Source organism: Asparagus officinalis, chromosome 4 (genome assembly GCF_001876935.1).
Source record: "Asparagus officinalis chromosome 4, Aspof.V1, whole genome shotgun sequence".
Lineage (NCBI taxonomy): Eukaryota > Viridiplantae > Streptophyta > Magnoliopsida > Asparagales > Asparagaceae > Asparagus > Asparagus officinalis.
In genome coordinates, this window is record NC_033797.1 from 17,196,702 (window position 1) to 17,217,559 (window position 20,858).

The following is a 20,858-nucleotide window of genomic DNA, read 5'->3' on the forward strand; positions in this document are numbered from 1 at the left end:
CTTCCGCTGGATCCGAGCACTGATCAGAAGTAACGTCGGCTCATCGCTGGGCTTCACCTGAACCAGTTCCTCCAGACGATATAGGAGTTACCTCAAGCGATCGAGCTCTCTCTCGCACCGCCTAGCCAATTGAGTGGCCCCTAGGCGCCGGATCTCCTCAAGACAACCGGCGACATAGAGAAGCATGTCGTAGCATCTACTGCGACCCTGGCTGATGAGGGTGGCTGTCCTTTGAAAGTCATCCTCTAACCGATTGAGGATGTCGAACGTCGGGTTAGGGTTAGGCGGTAGCGTCAGCGGCGCCGGAGGAGGAAGCGACCTCCTTGCCCTTGGAAGAGCTCGACTTGGTCTCAGGAGCCATTAATTCGGGACAACGAAGCCTCTGCAAGAATTCTCTTCGGACAAAACTTCATGAGCGCGAGAACTCTACCAAGAGAGTGGCAGACAAACTATATAACTGGGATCCGATGGTGGATGAATCGAGCGGATCAGATCTCCAACGGTGCTTCGAGTTCGACGCCCATAAAAGCCTCGGCTTCTGGCACTCCAAACCGACGGTTCAGATCAAGCACGGAAGGTGAAGCGCTCCATCACTTCACAATTAATGAGGGTTGACACGCCTGCATCGCCCTAGTTGGCAAGCACTTGGGTCCGCAGGTGGACGCGCAGCACAAACTCGCCTGTGCTTGAGTTTCGCTTATGGTACAAACTCACATGTGCTTGAATTTTGCCTATGGTACAAACTCACCTGTGCCTGAGTTTCGCCTATGGCACAAACTCTCCTACGCTTGAGTTTCGTTTACAGCACAAACTCGCATGCGCTCGAGTTTCGCCTATAGCACAAACTTGCTTGTAGCACGAACTCGCCTGAGCTTGAGTTTCACCTGTGGCACAAACTCGCCTGTGGCATAAACCCGCCGGCAATAGAGTTTTCCTATCGCATGAGTTAGGTGCTGGATAGCGATACACAAAAAAAAATGAAAGGAAGGTACGCACAACGTCTCAAGGAATCAAGAAGGCGCAAAGTTCATTAGCTGTTTCTAGACAATACATTCGAACAAAGATATGACTTTACAATCAAGCGAGTCATAACATAACATCCAAGAAACAAAAGATTGAACATGACATCTTGAACCTATTCCTATTCTGCAAGCTTATTCTAGAAAGTTTGAAAGACGCAAGCTCAGCTTTGACCACGACTATCTTCTCCGCATGCATAGCACGAGCTTCGTCCTCTGCCTCCTGCCAGACCCTTGCCTCGAAATAAGCATTAGCGGCGGCATCCTCCTAGCACAGTATCGGGGGAATACGCCTCTCCCTTACAAGATCACCGAGCACGGTCTCGCTCTGAATGCGTAGGCCCGTCAAAGTCGATTCCCCTCAGCATACGAGATCACGCCTGAAAGAATTAAAGAAGCGGTAGCCTCCATGTCAGCATGCAACAGACGTTGCCAAAGATCCAAATGACTGATAAGGGATTCTTTGTCTTCTATGTCTTGCCTTCGGCACTCTCGCTTCCACATTCCGCAACGACGTGCTGAAGCCAAGAATAACGTCAAATCGGGCTCCAAATTCGCCTGCCGCAGATTCTCCAACTTTGTTAAATGTGACTCCAGATCGAGGAGTCTCATCGAGCAGCGTATGGCGAGCCTATAGTAGCCTAGACGCTGGATGTGTGCTACGTGATCTGAGAGAGACTGCTTTAAGTCCGCGAAGGTACCACAGCCCTGATTGACGAGCGAGATCACCCGCTTCATTGCGTTCTCCAATTCCTCAACCTGGACCTGCGAATTAACAGAGTTCGAGGGTTTAGACTCCAGACCACGGTCAGGTACAAGAGCCGAGGAAGAGGCATCGTTCTCCGCCTTCTTTGAGGCAGATGTCTTTGCTTGTGGTGCCATCCTGAACGAGTAGGGAGCGATGAACACCGTAACCACTTCAACAAGAAGGGGAGCGGTATATAACGTACGGCCCAAGTGCGCACATATCGTTCAACGGCCCAGATCAGGCATGGGGAATGAAGAGCTTCCATCACACCGCCTTTAATGTGAAGCGACATGCTAGCGTCAGCCCAGCTGATAAGCACGTGAGACCGTGACCGGACATATGGTTAGCCTAAATCAGCATTCATCTCGCCTGTGGCTTGATTCGCCTGTGGCTAAAGTTCGGTCCACAGCTGGAATTCGCTTATGGCCAGAACTCACCCATAGCTTGAACTCGCCTATGGTTAGAATTCGCCTATGGCTCGAATTCGCCTATGGCTAAAAGTCAACCCACGACAACCTCACAGATAAAAGCTGAAGGATAAGAGGCAACAGCAACAGGAGGAAAATATGCACAAACACATTTGGGAAACCAAAAGAGCATAACATTCGTCCAGTTCTAAGACAATACATTTGAACAAAGTTATTACTTTACAATCAAACAAGTTATAACGTTACATTGAAAGCGACATGAGACAAAATGTCTTAACACTACTTAAGCCCTGAGAGCCTAGTCCAGCAAAGTGAAGGACGTGAGTTCGGCTTTGACCGTGGCCACTCTTCTTGTGTAGTCCTCCCGGGCTTTATCCTCAGCCTCCTTCTGAGTCCGGACCTCGAAGGTGGAAGCGGCAGCAGAATCTTCCTGACGCGGAGTCTTAAGATTTCGAGTTGCCTCTTCAATAGCCCTACCAGCATTCCAGCTCTCAAATCAGAGCCCCCTCAGTGTCGTCTCCGCTTGCTACAACTCAGCCTTCAAACGGGTGATGGTGGAGGTAAGGACGTCCATCCGGGCCTGCAGCAAACACTGTTGGTCCGTCAAAAGGCCAAGGTGGGACTCCAAGTCAGCAATATTCCGCACCCGCACCTCCTATTCCCACGTCCCCTGACACCGGGCGTGAGACAAGAATGGCTCCACGTCAGCCACCGGATCCACACGTAACAAGTGCTCCAAGCACGTCAGCAGTGATTCCAAGTAAAGCAGCCTCGTCATACAACGTGTAGCGAGTCAGGATTCGCCCAGCCGCCTAAGGTCGGCCACGTGATCCAAGAAGGACTGCTAGAAATCAGAATACACCACTAGCTAAGGCTAAAAATGGAGATCGCATGTTTCATAGCGTTCTCTAGTTGGCCAACGAGACCGTGCACGGATCTAGGACTCGGGGTGACAGACTCCTGACCGGCGGGGACCATGGCAATGGGCTAAATCAAGGGGATCGTCCCTTCATCATCAAGAGAAGGTTGAGGGGAAGAAACAGGAGTAGGTTCTTCCTCCTCATCATCGGAGAGGACGATGGGCTCCGGCTGCCTTTCGAAGCATGCTTTCTCATTCTCGAAGTCATCTCAAATCAGGGAAGATGAACTTTCTCTAAGAAAATTTGAGCAAAAGAGTGTCTGAACAAAGTAACCCCCCATGTAGGGGGTAAACGCTATACACACGGAATCTTAACATCCAAGATTCACTGAGCTATCTGAAGTAAACGGCTTCGATTCTACGGTTTAAATCGGACGGCCGTGAGCAAGGCGGGATGTTCAAAATTCTGCGTGAATGGCCAAGATCTGACATGATCCCCTATTGGATCAATGGTTAGGATCAAAAGCTCTATTGAGTCCGCTGTTGGCCTCTTTGTTTTGATGATTTTTAACAAATAATTTACCACTAATGTTGTTTGTCTAGTGTTTATATATTTCTATTTATTGTAGACAAATAACGTGTTGGAGGATGGATGGAATTGCGCATTCACGATTATATCCAATGGAGGGTGGCGGAATAGTAGAGTGAAGCAATGCAATTCAAAGTTTAAGATCCAAGTTCAAGCTTCATCCGCAAAGTGTACCAAGTCAAGCTTATTGAAGATCATGATCAAGCTTGGGTAATTTAGTTTAGGTTTTATATTATATGTGTTGGTACTTTAAGCTCAATATAATATGCACACACATTTTATTGGTTTATTTGTATATATATATATATATATACATAAGTTAAGTTTTGGTTTCTATGTATATTTAGTTATATATATACATACATGGTTTTGAGTTTTAAGTTTTAATATGAAACAATTGGAAATATATTTCTTGTTTCATACTTACATGCATATATATGATTTCATCAATTTTAGTTCAATGAAATCATGTTTTAGTGCATTATATGTGTATTTTGATAAAATACTATATTCATTATTTATAGACTTCATAATAATAGTTTACATCTTTCTTCAAGTCTATAAAATCATTTTGTATTGTTTCAAAACATGGTTAAGCTAAAATGTCAAAACTCATATGATCACATTTTCATGTTTTGGACTATTTTACAAAATGATGATATTTTTTATTTGGGAGGTCCTTTTTAAAAACCAGTTTTTGTAGCATGTTTATTATCATGTCTACAATTATTTTCCAAAGTTTTACATTTTTTGGAATTTATTTGATATTTTTAAACAGTGTTTTAAAATCAGAAAACTGTTTCAATAACCTGTATATTTCGGTATCAGTTTGCGATCGACCACCACGATCGATCGCCTGCAGTCCAGAAACCCAGCTTGCCTCTTTATGGCTCGCGGTCGATCGTGACGGTCGACCGTGGCTCATCCAGAGACTTTCGCGGTCGACCGTCGCGGTCATTTTTTGGAATTTATTTGATATTTTTAAACAGTGTTTTAAAATCAGAAAACTGTTTCAATAACCTGTATATTTCGGTATCAGTTTGCGATCGACCACCACGATCGATCGCCTGCAGTCCAGAAACCCAGCTTGCCTCTTTATGGCTCGCGGTCGATCGTGACGGTCGCCCGTGGCTCATCCAGAGACTTTCGCGGTCGACCGTCGCGGTCGACTGCCGCGGTCGACCGCCAGCTTTTCAAAACTGTTCTTTTGGATTTTGTGCTTCACGGTCGACCGACAGTTTCTCACGGTCGACCGCCGAACTGATGATTGCTTTCTAATGGCTATATTCTGATTTGATTCTCTGGGGGTATTTTGGTCTTTTCAATGTTATTTTGGCTGATGTTTTGAGTGGGTATAAATACCCACATTGCCTTCAGCTCTTCAACAACTAAGAGAGAGTTTTAAACAAGTTTTGAAAGAGATTAAAAGTTTGTTTAAGTTTGTTTTAAGTTTGGGGTTTTTGTTTACAAATGAGGAAGCTTGCGTTGTCAATTGAGGGATTCATCCTCAATCTTCTTCATCCTCTCCTTTGTGTTTATAGAGAAGTTTTTCTAACTATTTTCTATAGCAATTTTATTATTAATTTTTATATTCTTATTATTGCTAGTTTGCTATTTGAGTTAGATTTTATTTCACTCATTGATTACACACACCCACTTGAGCTTATCGTATTTTCATACATAGTATATTTGGGTTAGTGAGAGTTATAACAATTGAGTATGAGCTTTCATTCGTTCTCATCCATTATAGAGAACAAACACTTTATATTGTGCTTATTGTGAGATTCACTTTGTAATACACTTGTACACCGAGAGAAGTGTGTGGCGAGAGTCGGGGATCGTCCCAAGAGGAGTGGCGTCAGTTGATGAACCTAGGGAGAGGTTGTATCCGAGCACTTGAGGGAGACACATCTAGTTCAACACTTGAGAGGGTGTAGAGTGGGATTGATACGAGTTGCCGTGCGAGCACCCTTTGGTCGCGGAATTACCAAAAGGTGGGTTGAGAAGAAGAGAACTAAAACACAAGCACAATTCAGAATATGGCGAAGAAAAATACCTTCTCTAGATTATGAGTATGAAAAGATTACAATCCCTCTCTCACAATCTCACTAGAATCGAGAACAAACTCTCAATTCTTACTAAACCCTAATATAATGATTAGAATCTCTCTTAATTCCCTTTTGATTATTTAGAAACCCTAAAACAATCCTTTATATAGGTGTACAAACGTGGATGGTAATTTGGTAAATAACCAGACTCAAAACCAACAGGAATTTGTGTGAACAGAAACCCAAACGAACCAGGAAACCATCGATGAGTCGACTCATGACTGAGATGAGTCGACTCGTCAGAAACTAGACAAAACACAAAAACCAGCGATGAGTCGACTCATGACAGTCATGAGTCGACTCAACCTAATGAGTCGACTCATGACTGTTATGAGTCGACTCACAGGCTGAAAACTGGATACTTCGATTCTTCTGCTCGTCGTCTCGTTCCACGCTTCCTCCTACGTTCCATTGTACTGTTTGATACCTCTATTCTCATGTTATCATGAGAATCATCTATCCTCAAGCTCCCATGAGGATCGCTAAGTTCCGAAGAGAAGATACACCTGTATCATGTAGGCGTCGAAAATTACCTATAGGTCTTCACGAACAGCTCGAAGCTTAGAGAAGGCGATGAACGTTACTATCCAAGTCACAAAAGCTGGATTGACATCGACGAACGCTTGAAGTGAATCGACGAACTACGTGAAGCAACGGAGTTTCAGAATAACGAGGATACGAACTGATCGGGAGCCTCGTGTCGCTTACAAAAGGTAAAATGCCCTTCATGTCTCATTTATTCCACAGATTATCCAATCATAATAACCTGTAGATCTCCTCGTCGGCTTTCCAACGCATCTTGAATCATGTAAATCCGAGTTCGAAAGAGGAAAATACGGCGAATGTAAAAACAACGCGCAAAACGGACTGTCTCAGCATAAGCTAAGACACCCCGAGGTGTCTCGGCCCAACCGAGACACCCCAAGGTGTCTCGGCCAAGGCCGAGACACCCAAGAGTGTCGTCTCGGCCTCGTTGAGACGCCCGATGGTGTCTCGGTCCTAAAAAGTGGATTTTTTGGCTGTTATGCGGTTTTAACCGCCTGGATTCCCCGGAGCCTATAAATACAGCCCAAGACCTTCATTTCCTCGGGGCTGGAATTCTCGAGCGTTGGCGAAGCCCTGCCGGACTGAAGATTAAAGGTGCACGAATTTCAGAGAGGAGGAGGAGAGATTGGATCGAGTTCGTCGGCATAAAGAAGAAGAGCTCGTCAGATCTGTAGTTCTCTTGTTCGTCCCTTAAGATTACCCCGTTGTGGTAATCTTAAGAAGAGCAATTACCTCGCTATTGCCGAGATAAGCGCTACGACTTCTTGATTCCTTCGCGAATCGATGAAGCTCTGCCCAATTTTTTAGCAATCAGATCTGATCGACGGTGGTCCACGGATATCAACGTCCCCATCACAGGCCAAGATCCCACGCAAGCAGAAGACCGATAAACGATCTCTGCGCTGTTTGAAGAGAATTGTACTTTTATTTTGTTTTCATTGTGTAAAGGTCTTATAAAAAGACTAATTTTTGTTTTCGTTGTAAACGTCTGAAGTTTGTAATGAACACCGCAATGAATCAAACAATTTTCCACCCAAACAAGATGGCGACCACAGTGGGTGCCAACAGCCTCGTTGCCGAGGCTGTCGTGCCGCAGCCGACGATCAACATCCCTGTGGCTGAAGAGGTCAAGTACGAATTCGACCAGCAGAAATTTGAAGAGTACATCTCCTCCTCCTCCTCTAGATTTGATCCTCCTCATAAGCGCAGGAAGATCTCCTCCTCCCAGAAGACCCAAGAAGTCGATATCCACATCGTCACTGCTACAGTTGCACCTTGCAACGATCCGTCGGCATCCAATGAGACCAGATCTGTAGATCTGAACTCCTTCGCGATCAAGGAGCCGACTGCTGAAGGCGCGCCAACTCTATCAAAGAGAGCACGTCAAAGGAAATGCTAACGCCTCGCACGCCAATTCACCACGGCTTTGGATCAGGTGGATGGACTCCATTACCAAGCAGATCTGGAGTTCAGAAAGCGCCAAGTGGCTAATCTATCGCCACGACCAGCATCAGAATCCTCCTCCCGACCTCCAATTAACGAATGAGTTTGTGTCAAACAAACCCGCTCTACTTTCGAGGAGCGAATCCAGAAGCGTCGCGCCTTGCTTACGCATGCGCGGAACCTTGTGCGAAAAGCACAGGAAATGCAAAAGGAAGAGGCAATTAAGATATCACCGAGATCCAAACAAGTTTGGGTGCCAAAAGTCAAATTAGCGCCTAAGGCAAAAACAAACGGAACTATCATTAAGATTTTGTCAACTTCAGATCCTGAATCTCTGGTAAAGCCCCACCGTAGCGTGGATTTCCCTAAGTTCAGGATTCCTCTGAAGGATCGCCTTGGTTCTCTACCCAAAGATCGAGGCAAAGTGACTGTTAAGGAACGCTTGGGACCATTGAAGGAACCCCGAGCAAATATCCAGACTGGGGGTCATACGCGACCACCTAACAGGTTGATTTCTGCAACGGCCCGCTTAGGGGTGCGTACAGAAGGCCAGGAGCCCATTAAGGTTTCACCCTTAGAAAAGTGTGATTCCAAACGAGTGACTCTTGTAGACGCCAACAAGGCGTTGTTTACTCAGAGAAAAACGCGTTAGACAGACGAACACGTTATACCTGAGAATTCATGTAAACAACCGATAGTTTGCTTTGACCGCAACATCGATGAGTTGTACTATCAGGTTGGGGGTACGAATAAATCTTGTAAGAGAAGTACCCGGGAAGTGGGCTCTCACTGTCCGTGTACCAAACTAATCAGGACAGTATTATCAGCATGTAGCTGCCTCAAGACCACTCCACAGAGGGTCTCGATATTTGAAAGGATCTTCCCCAGAATGCCCAGGACCAAGCCAAGGTGTTTCTGTAGAAAAAGACCAGCTGCGCAAGATGACGAACTTCCAGAAGTTACAGTTAATATGGTTGATAAGGGGAAGTCAACACGAAGCTTCAGTCCTCGTCATTTTTTGGACATATCCCAATGTATAACTCGGTTACGGTCGGGAACCGTTAGACAAAGGGACTATCAGAGGATGAATCAAGGATTATCCTCAGATGATGAAGCGTCAGACGCTAACTCTGCAGTCACTTCTGATAAAACGATATCCAGTCCAAATCAATCCCGTGAAGTGTTGATGATTAGCACAGAGGAGGTCATCAAAATGGTTAAGGATGCTCTAGCCAAGCAGAAGCAAACTTTCAAGATCGAAATAGAAATGGCTATGCAGGAGATGAGGCAAATGCATGACCAACAAATCCGAGCTTTGTCAAATCAGATAGGTGAATCCAGCCATCACAACAATGCTAATCAAGCAGATAGCGATTCAGATGTGGATGAACACCTTAAGGCTGATGACCCTCCCATTGACCAGAACACTGGGGGTAGTCCCATCGATGATGACAACACTGGGGGTGACCCCGTTATTCTTCTCAGGAATCGTCTAAGATCTGATACAGATGAGGACGAGAAAATAGAGGACCTCGAGAGCAAAATCAACGCGCTGATGTCTGCTCAGGGGATAAAAAGGACCGGTATTCCATCTCCCTACCCAAAAAAGTAGGATTCGATTCTGTATCCGGTATAGTTCAACCTGATCAACTTCACGCCATTGGACAGGAAGGGCTCGCCCACTCAGCATCTGATCTACTTCAAGTCCCACTTAGGTATGATCTCCGACAATGAAGCCTTAATGGTTCGGTCATTCGTTGGCACCCTTCGCAGGCCTGCCTTCGATTGGTACCGGCGTCTCAAACCCGAAAGCATCACTAGCTGGGAGGACCTGGAGAGCATGTTCCTCGGTCATTTCTTCGATGATGATGCCGAAGTGTCAATCGGGACACTCTTCGATGAGAAACAGAAAGACGGAGAGTTGGTGGATACCTTCATCAAACGCTTCCGTAATCAGGCAATGAACTGCAAGGATCTCATCATGGAGGAATTCGTCTTGCAGACCTGTCATAACAACTTATCCATTAACATCTTGGACATTATGGGAGTAGAACCGCTCAATACTTGGAAAGAGTTGAAGGTGCACGGAGAGCAGGCCGAATGCTTCATCAGAAGAAGGAAGGTCGAAAGAAGCCAACCGATGGCTAACCCTCTGAATCTGAGTCTCGTTTCCCATGATGAAGGGAACGCACCTACAACAGTTGTTGACGTTAATCAGACGTCACAACAGCAGCCCCGAAGATAGCAGAAGACTTCAGATCCGAGGCTCCAAAAAGAGTACTCATTCAAATACGAAGACATTCCGGCCATCTTTGAAACCCTTCTTGAAAACAACAAGATCAAGCTACCACCCATCACGAATCAGGAGGAGGCTGATAATACTGCGGATCCGAAGTACTGCGTGTACCACATGAGGATCCTTCATCCTATCAAGGCTTGCTTTACTTTAAAGAATAGCATCCAGACCTTGGTTGAAGCCGGCGTCATAACGCTGGGATAAGCCAAATGAGAACGGCAACACTCCGACAAGTATAAGAGTATAAACTGATTCTTCCTACACTCCGATAAGTATAAGAGTATAAACTCCTCCTTCCTACACTCCGAAGAGTATACGAGTATAAACTGCTCCTCGATACTCTAATAGGTATATGAGTCTAAATTGTTTCCTACCTTTGACGGGAAGTTCCTGGAGAATTTTTTTTATACGTAATATTCTTAAGGATAACCTGATCATGTAACTGAGTACAATGTCCGACCCAATTCCGTAAAGGAAGCTGGGGGTGGATGATTCATGTAACGGGAAGTTCCCGAAAGAATGCTACATGTAATTTTCTTAGGGATAACTCGATCATTACGAACAAAGTGATAAACACTAAACCCCCACCGTGATTTTCGAACACTCTTTTGCTGAGATGAGATTAGATCACTTCGTTGGATCGATCTTCCCTCACAAAACTCCCGTTGGTGTTTGACGACTCACAGTCTTCCATCATAAAATCCCCCACCGATCAGACTAATTGACGGTGGGATCACCAAAATTCCTTTCGGTTGAATCCACTCAAATTCCCGTTACATCTGTGCACTCAACACTCCCATTGTTAGAGTCTGGACATAATACTTAGTATTTTAATATCCTGATCATTGACAATTGTTAAACCCCTCTGTGTTAAGTATTTATCACTTAACATCAGGAACCCCCTTTGTGTGACTTGTACAAGTCAACACTCCCATTGTGATTTGTACTCCCACTCCTACTTGGTCAAACCTTCCTACAGTTAGGGCCACAACCAAAATCCCCTCTCGATTCCTCCAATGAACAAGAGGTCCACTTTCAAATCGAGTGATCAAACCTTCCTACAGTTACAATGAACAAGAGGTCCACTTTCAAATCGAGTGATCAAACCTTCCTACAGTTAGGGTCATCTCAAACTCTCGCTTGGTAAACCTTCCTACAGTTAGGGTCATCTCAAACTCTCGCTTGGTCAAACCTTCCTACAGTTAGGACCAAAATTACAATTCACTCTCGATAAATGAGAAACCCACCTTTAGTTCGATAATCAAACCTTCCGACAGTTAGGGTTATCCGAATCTTTTTGATTTTCGGAGTGGAGATCCCACTCTTAGTTTCGCCTTCCCGGATTCTTGAAGTGGAGATCCCACTTGGAGTTTCCTTTTGCAACTGGAGAAAGAATATAAAATTCTTCCTCTTCAGCTTTGGGAGATAGAATATAAAATTCTTCCTCTCCCGTATCGGGTTCGTCTTTGCCCCAAGAGAAGACACCACTTTTTCAACTCCTAAAATCCGTGCCTCACAGGCACGGGAAATTTTATCTCGAATCCTGAGCAGGGATAAGTCAATGCCTAACACGCGTTACCGATTTAGTCTTTCACCGATTAAAAAAACACCAGAATCTAGTCTGGGGCATTTTATCCCGAAGCCTAAGTAGGGATAAATCAGCACTTAACCAACGTTGCTGGGTGGTTCGTTCCCGTAAAAACGACCGAGTCTACGTATTCAGCATCGTAGCAACAAAAATCCATGCCTTTTATGCATGAGGAATTTTATCCCGAAGCCTAAGTAGGGATAAGTCAATGCCTAACACACGTTATCGGTTAGTTCTTAACCGTAAAAAAGAACAAGGTTGTTATTCATAACACCAAAATCCATGCTGCACACGCACGAGGAATTTTATCCCGAAGCCTAAGTAGGGATAAGTCAGCGCCTAACACGCGTTGCCGGATAGTCTATTCCCGTAAGAAAGACGAAGTCTACGTATTCAATATCGTAGCACTAAGAGAGTTATTTCTCTTAGCACAACGTCACATGCGGAACGGACTTAAACAATCCGTGTGCAAGCCCGATTCAAACGGTAATCGGTAAAGGCATATCAAATCCGTTGAAGGCTGAGCATTTGCCAAAAATCCTAAGTCTACATCTGATACACGTTGATATTTAGTCTTTTCACAAGAGAAAGACGAAGTCTACGTATTCAATATCGTAGCACTAAAAGAGTTAACTCTTTTAGCACAACGTTATGTGCAGAACGGATTTAATCAATCTACATGCTAGCCCGACTCAAACGGTAGTCGGTAAAGACTTATCAAACCCGTTGATGGCTGAGAATTTACCAAAAATTCTATAAATACGAGTTATTGATGCATCAGCTTAATTAGTTGGTCACATGACTTGAGCATCCAACAAACTTCGGGATAAGATCCACACATACAGATAAATCAACTTTAATAGTTGGTCCTGTAGCCCCAACATTTGGGACCGCTATGCTCCAATACCATAAGAGCTTAAACTGTGTATACTCCAGCAAACGTACGAGTATAAACTGTGTCAACGTTGGGCGATTCGAAACCCTAGGTCAATGCCGGTCAACGCGTAACCCTAGGTCAACGCCAATCAACGCGTCGCGATTCGAAACCCTAGGTTAATGCCGATCAACGCGTAACCCTAGGTCAACGCCAATCAACGCGTTGTGATAAAAAATCAACGCCGGTCAACGCGTAACCCTAGGTCGACGCCAATCAACGCGTTGCAATGAAAAAGTTAATGTGATGGAGATAGTCAGTTCTAAGTCAACTCAACAACACGAGCCAAACTCAACTCATCAGTTTTAGATTCGAGACTTCGACGACGGCTAGACAATAAACGCAGCGCCGGAAGAACTTCAGCTATTCGTCAAAACATCGAATAGACTAAAAATCGAAGGAGTCAAGAATTGAAGCGAACTTCAGCTATTCGTCAAAACATCGAATAGACTAAAAATCGAAGGAGTCAAGAATTGAAGCTAACTATAGGTCCTGTACACCGACCGAGGTCTGGACCAATCACATCCAAAGTATTCCAGCCTCTTCTATAAAAGAAACGAGACTAAAACGCTTTGGAGAGGGTATCTGTAGGCGTCGAAAATTGCCTATAGGTCTCCACAAACAGCTCGAAGCCAAGAGAAGATGATGAACGTTACTATCCAAGTCACAGAAGCTGGATTGACATCGACGAACGCTTGAAGTGAATCGACGAACTACGTGAAGCAACGGAGTTTCAGAATAACGAGGATACGAACTGATCGGGAGCCTCATGTCGCTTACAAAAGGAGAAACACGCTTCGTGTCTCATTTATTCCACAGATGATCCAATCATGGTAACCTATAGATCTCCTCGTCAGCTTTCCAACGCATCTTGAATCATGTAAATCCGAGTTCGGAAGAGAAAAATACGACGAATGTAAAAACAGCACGCAAAACGGACTATCTCAGCATAAGCTAAGACACCCCGAGGTGTCTCGGCCCAACCGAGACACCCCAAGGTGTCTCGGCCCAACCAAGACACCCCAAGGTGTCTCGGCCAAGGCCGAGACACCCAAGGGTGTCTGGGCCTCGCTGAGATGCCCGAGGGTGTCTCAGACCCTAAAAAGTGGATTTTTTGGCTGTTATGCGGTTTTAACCGCCTGAATTCCCCGGAGCCTATAAATACAGCCCCAGAACCTTCATTTCCTCAGGGCTGGAATTCTCGAGCGTTGGCGAAGCCCTGCCGGACTGAAGATTAAAGGTGCACGAATTTCAGAGAGAGAGGAGGAGAGATCGGATCGAGTTCGTCGGCATAAAGAAGAAGAGCTCGTCAGATCTGCAGTTCTCGTGTTCATCCCTTAAGATTACCCCGTTGTGGTAATCTTAAGAAGAGCAATTATCTCGCTGTTGCCGAGATAAGCGCTACGGCTTCTTGATTCCTTCGCGAATCGACAAAGCTCTGCCTAATTTTTCAGTAATTAGATCTGATCGACGGTGGTCCACGGATATCAACATCCCCGTCACAGGCCAAGATCCCACGCAAGCAGAAGACCGATAAACGATCTCTGCGCTGTTTGAAGAGAATTGTACTTTTGTTTTGTTTTCATTGTGTAAAGATATTATAAAAAGACTAATTTTTGTTTTCGTTGTAAACGTCTGAAGTTTGTAATGAACACCGCAATGAATCAAACAATTTTCCACCCAAACATATCATGGGTCCCCTCTTTAAGAACTTGAAGTCACATTCAAGTTAGAACTTTTACTGAGAAAACTCTCGAGATCCTCCATCTTTTCTGCACCACCTGGCCTTGCTAGGAATCCGGTCTCGACGTCCGATCGGAAACAACTCATTCGTCCCGCGTCTCGTCATAGTTACTGTTCGCTCTAAGTTGCAATCCTTTGTCGATGGCTTTTCTGGAAGTCTAATGCACAGTGAGACAAACTTCTTGCTTGCATTCACTAGTCTCTTCGCTCGTGTCACCGTTCCCAAGCTTGTCTCCTTCAGAAGAGATACCGAACGAAATATGAACCTTTCACCATCCTTAGTGAAGGTGTACTTCTGAGCCCGTCTCTCGTAGATCGCATATCTATTCCATAAGTACGGATTGCCCAGTATAATCTGACAAACATCCAATAGAACGATGTCGCACGTGACCTCGTCAATATACGACTCATGGAGCGCAAATCTGACAGTGCATTGATCAACTACACTCAGTTTCTCCTCCTTCTGAATCCACCCCAATGGATAGGGCTTCGGATGCTTGACCATCTTCAGACCCAGCTTCTATACCAATGTCTCGGATATCAAATTCTTCTCGCTGCCCAAATCAACAATGGCATCAACCAAACTGGTCTTCACTTGCATCGATCAGCTTCGTGTCCTGTCTTCTCGCAGTGACTACAAATCAGTCCTGCCTTCCCTGGATCACCCTTCTTCTTCTCCTCCTTAGATTGAAAACCACTAGACTCACCTCCCGTCTGTTTGGAGTCTCCCTTAGCCTCGTTGTCCTTCTTTTGTTTGCCCTCGAGGGTAATAGCCTTCACGCTCGCATCTGTAATTGATTCCACCGTGAATAGCTTCATCTCCTTTCGGATGCAATCGCTCAATCCCGCCATATACTTCATAAACACGGAATATTCCTCTGTCGTAATGTTGAGGACCATCGCCTGCTGCTGGAACTCCGTAGTGTATTCTTAAACGGTTTGATTAACCCTTTGGCGTAAGCCGTACCACTTGTACCAACGTTCTTCAAGGAATCCCACCGGGTAGAACTGCTTTCTTAGTAACTCCTTGAACTTGTTCCACGACACCGCCTTCTTCTCCTGCTTGTAGAGGATTTTCACCATGTCGACGCGTGCCCTGAAAGCTTCAAAGTCGCGAACACAATCTTCTCTTTCGACGAATAGCCATAAAGAGTAATGAAAGCTTCAAAGTCGCGAACACAATCTTCTCTTTCGACGAATAGCCATAAAGAGTAAAATACATCTCTATCCACTCGATCCAGTCATCAAGCCTCTCGACGTTAACACTCCCATCATAAACAGGAATCTCCACCTTGAAGTCAATCTTCAGGTTCTAATAAGAATTCTTACCCCCTTGATGCAATACAGTCTTAACGGTCTCCTCCTCCTCGTCGGAATCTGAATCTACTCTCTCCACATCGGACTCAACAATTTTCTTCGAAGAAGATTCACCTTGTTTACCACCTCCATAGATAAGACTGACGAGTTGTGTGAGAGTCAAACCTATCGTCTCGGTCTGCTTCTCTAATACATCAATCCTCGCTGAATTGTCTCCTTCAGCCATCTTCTCCTTCCTTAAATCTTGGACTCCTTCCAATGAAATAAGGATCTCGCCAAGCTCCTTGTATTACGATCGAGTCAGGACCATACACAGGATGCCCCCTTCGTAGGATCTGATCGCTCTGATACCAACTTGATACGAGTTGTCGTGCGAGCACCCTTTGGTCGTGGAATTACCAAAATGTGGGTTGAGAAGAAGAGAACTAAAACACAAGCATAATTCAGTATATGGTGAAGAAAAATACATTCTCTAGATTATGAGTATGAAAAGATTACAATCCCTCTCTCACAATCTCACTAGAATCGAGAACAAACTCTCAATTCTCACTAAACCCTAATACAATGATTAGAATCTCTCTTAATTCCCTCTTGATTGTTTAGAAACCCTAAAATAATCCTTTATATAAGTGTACAAACGTGGATGGTAATTTGGTAAATAACCAGACTCAAAACCAACAGGAATTCGTGTGAACAGAAACCCAAACGAACCAGGAAACCATCGATGAGTCGACTCATGACTGTTATGAGTCGACTCACAGGCTGAAAACTGGATACTTCGATTCTTCTGCTCGTCGTCTCGTTCCACGCTTCCTCCTGTGTTCCCTTGTACTGTTTGACACCTCTATTCTCATGTTATCATGAGAATCATCTATTCTCAAGTTCCCATGAGGATCGCTAAGTTCTGAAGAGAAGATACACCTGTATCAGGGATTACAAGAGTGTGTTAGTTGTAGAGTTTTCGGTAAACTAGAAAACCGTATTATGTGGTGTAAACGTTGTTCGGGTAAACGTAGAAAACCCGGTTGTGATAGTAGAGATCTCCTCGAGGTGAGGAGCGGAGACGTAGGTCATGTGGTTCGACCGAACTCCGTGATCATATCATTTTGTTTGTGATTGCATTGGCATTTTTATTCTTGTATTCATATCTTATATCGTCTTTGTGTATTGCTCTTCATATTGCCCTATCTCTTTTGTAGATTGTTTATTTTACCCTTGTGTTGGTTTATATATCATTGCTCATATATTTATAATATCTCATTGCTAGGATATATTCATTTGTTCATATTGCTTATTCTTGCTTGTAACATATTGTATATCTATCTTGCAAGAATAATTTATTAATTAGTTTTAATTAGCATAAAATCAGATTAGATTAACATAAGACCCTAATCACCTCCCCCCCCTCTAGGGTCTAACATCCGCACCTCGAAGCGGGAATGCGAAGGCAAAACGTCATCTTAGCGGGCAAGCGTGGGGACCCACCCACAGATATGCGACCACCCTTTATAAGTTTGAATTTCGTTCGAAGTGACCCAACTTGAACGACAATCTAGCCTGTGTGCACTCGCACCGCTCCAGTTCGCCCGAAGGTCTTGACCTAGCCAAGGAAGTCAAATTCGCCTTAACTCATCAGGAACCTCTTTATTAAAAGTATTCCAAACCACACACAAGTTGGTTTAGGTCTGAAAACTTTGATGGAGGTCTTGTAGGCGGTAAAAATTACCTTTGCAGATAAGTCTTAATTCCGCCTACGTATTCGAGTCGCTCGCGTAACGTGAAAACTAGGCTCGCCTGTGTGCTTCACTCGCCAGCACGAGCCAAGACCACACAATCACCAAATTCGCCCACGCAGCTGGCGATCCACCAGGCGATCAGAAAATTACCTGTACACTTGACTCGCCTACACGAGTTGACCTGTGTGCCCAGGTGATCAGCCAGGCGATCAACGTTCTGACCATAGACTCGCCAGGGTACTTGGCGGCCGCAATATCACGTCTGTGGATGGGCCCTCCCATTTCCCACGACGTGAAGGGAAGGAGCACAGTACTCCGAGCCCATCAAGTATAGTACGAATGACCAGTCAAATCCATACAATCGTCAAACTCGCCTGCATGCTTGACTCGTCCGAACGAGTCAAGATTATCCAATTGACTAAAATTCGCCTGCTTACTCGACTCGCCTGCACGAGTAAAAGCTAATTTCGCCCGTGATAAACGAACTCGTCAAACTCGCTAGAGTACCTGGTGGTCGCAATATCACGTACAGGGATGGGCCTTCCCATTTCCCATGACATGAAGGGAAGGAGCACAGTACTCCGAGCCCATCAAGCGGCCGTCCACAGTACGAGTGACCATTCGAATCCACGGTGTCGCTACACTCGCCTGCATGCTTGACTCGCCCACACGAGTTAGGTTTACTCAAGAGCTGAACTCGCATGCACAAGTCAAAAGCCAAATTCGCTCGCAATCAACAAACTCGCCAAACTCGCCAGAGTACTTGGCGGCTGCTTCATCACGTACAGGGATGGGCCTTCCCGTTTCCTACGACGTGAGGGAGAGAAGTACAGTACTCCAAGCCCATCAAGCGGCCGCTCATAGTACAAGTAAGAAGCATGGTATCTCCCAACAGTACATGGTCACATCTCCTGATTCAAAGGAGCGACCACGTTATCTCTCCTCTATTTAAGGGCCTCCCCTGGCTACAGGAGGGAGGTTCACAGTTAATTGATTAATCCAATCAGTTAGCTGGACCATTAGCTCTCAACTCTCGACTGAGTTGACGATAGGCTCTTTGCATGATCTTTGTACTGTAGCACCTTCTCCTAGCTTCGGGCCCTGACCTCCACCGAACTCGGAAACCCAAACTCGACCAGCACGAGCTTCTACTGCATACTGAAGCTCACCAGCAACCTAGATCGAATCGTCTAAGGGAAGCAGACTCGGTGCGAGAACCGAGCGAGGCGTCCTATCGCTACCGAAGTCCCTACGTTAAACAAGGAGGGCCTACCCTCCGCTTCTGTTATAATTTCGATTCATTAGTTTGTAATAAGCTATTCTTATCAATACAAATGATACCTCCATTTTGGAAAATCAAAATTTACACCTACAAAGCCTTTATCCAGATTTTAGGCTGATAAGTCTCCACGACTTGTCAGCTCAATCACTTCCCGGAAAAAGTGGAGACATCCTCTCCAGAGCTGAAGTGGCTTTCCCTCCAGTTGTCAGCCGACACCTGTAAAGCGAGGGACGACTCAGAATGCCCACGTGTCTTCTGCCACGCTCACAAGTCACTTCCCGAATATCATGGAGACGCCATCTCCCATGTTGAGATGACTTCCCCTCCAGTCGCCAGCCGACACCTGTAGAGCAAGGGATGACTCACCTTCCAGCTCACACTTTGTCACCGTCATTTTACATGGCCGAAATAACCAGCCTGCCATGGACATCCGCTCTATAGATGGAGGCTATTCACCATCAGAAGAGCGGGGAGAGGTAACCTAATCTATCCTAACAAAAACTCTCAGAGCAATCTAGATCTTTTCCCTAACCCAATCTAAGAGAGGATCATCTTTAATGCACATAGCATAAAAACACATAGTTATAAACTCCACTCAAGCTCACGTTCATCAACTGACTTGATCGTCGGAGGAATCACGGGGGAACTAGTCCTCGCCCTCTTATGGATTTGTTCTTCTAGTCTTTGCAGTGGATCCAGATATCCTAGTTCAAGAACCATGCATAAAGTCGAAGAAGGGAACGGGCCCTCCATCATCCTTCATCACCCTGCAATAATCCTCTTCTGGATTAATAGTCTATTTGATATCGAGCATCAACAATATATATATATATAAAGAATCGTATTTGATTTATTCTCTCTAACTGCTTAGAAAAAGAATGATTATAACTCTCTCAATCTCAATTACAATTGGATTTCCTGATTACAAAAGAGAGGAGAATGATCTGGATTCTCCCTTTTGTTTAATTCTGGGTTCTTTACGGTGGCGATGGAGTGCCTCACTCGAATGCTCGCGTCGAGTTTGCTCTCCGTTGACGATCCGAACATCTTGATTCACTGGAACATGGTCTTCTCCTCACGATTTGACATTGTGGAGGACTTGCGTGGCAAGTTTGAAACTCTGACCGAGTTTAGAAGAACTTGCAGAGCAAGTTGGAAACTCTGGACGAGTTGATAACTCAGATCGAGTTTAACTCTGAACGAGTTTGAACTCTTGAAAAAGAGTTGATTTGAACCGAAAGTTCGGTTAATCAGACAAGGGAATGCTCCAAGGACTTTGTTGCTGTAGAAAGCTCCAATATGCCCGATCAAGGATCCCCAAAAAGTCAGCCAAAAAAGAGGATCTGAACTCAGTTGAGTTTCCCACTATTTATAGGGGATGTAAGGGTATAACCGCCCCCTTAATTTGCTCCTAAATGGTGCTGAGTGGGGTGTAACCGTCCCCCCTTAAACAGCTCCCCAAATCGTGGGGAAAACGGTTTTGAAACCGTTCAGTTCAGCTCCCCAAATCGTGGGGAAAACGGTTTTGAAACCGTTCAGTTCGTGCTTTGAACGAGTCAAAACGCCTAATTTGGCTTTCTGGGCCTTAACTCTGCGTCTAAGGCCTGAGACGCAGAGTTAAACCTTTGTCAAAGGTTTGAAACGCACAGGCCGCATGCGTTCTGGAATTGGAGACGCACAGGTCGCTTGTGCGTTGAAATTCAACTCTGCATCAAGAGTTTGGGACGCATGGTTGAGTTTGTTGAAGAACGCACGTTATGTGTGCGTTTGTGCTTTAACTCTGCGTTACAGAGTTAGATGTCTGCTGGAGAACGCACAGGTTGTGTACAGTTTTTTTTTTTTTAATTTGAGAAACGCAGAAGCGGGACGCAGAGATGGACTCTACGTTTTGGACCTGAGACGCAGAGTTGGAACACAGAGATGAACTCTGCGTTTTGACTCTGGAATATAGCCACGAACTCTATGTTTTGAGTTTAGAACGCAGCAACGACCTCTGCGTTTCGAGTTTGGAACGCAGCCACGACCTTTGCGTTTTGAATCTGGAACGCAGCTACGACCTCTGCGTTTCGAGTTTAGAACGCAGCAACGACCTCTGCGTTTCGAGTTTGGAACGCAGCCACGACCTCTGCGTTTTGAATCTGGAACGCAGCTACGACCTCTGCGTTTTGAGTTTAGAACGCAGCAACGACCTCTGCGTTTTGAGTCTTGGATGCAGAGGTGAG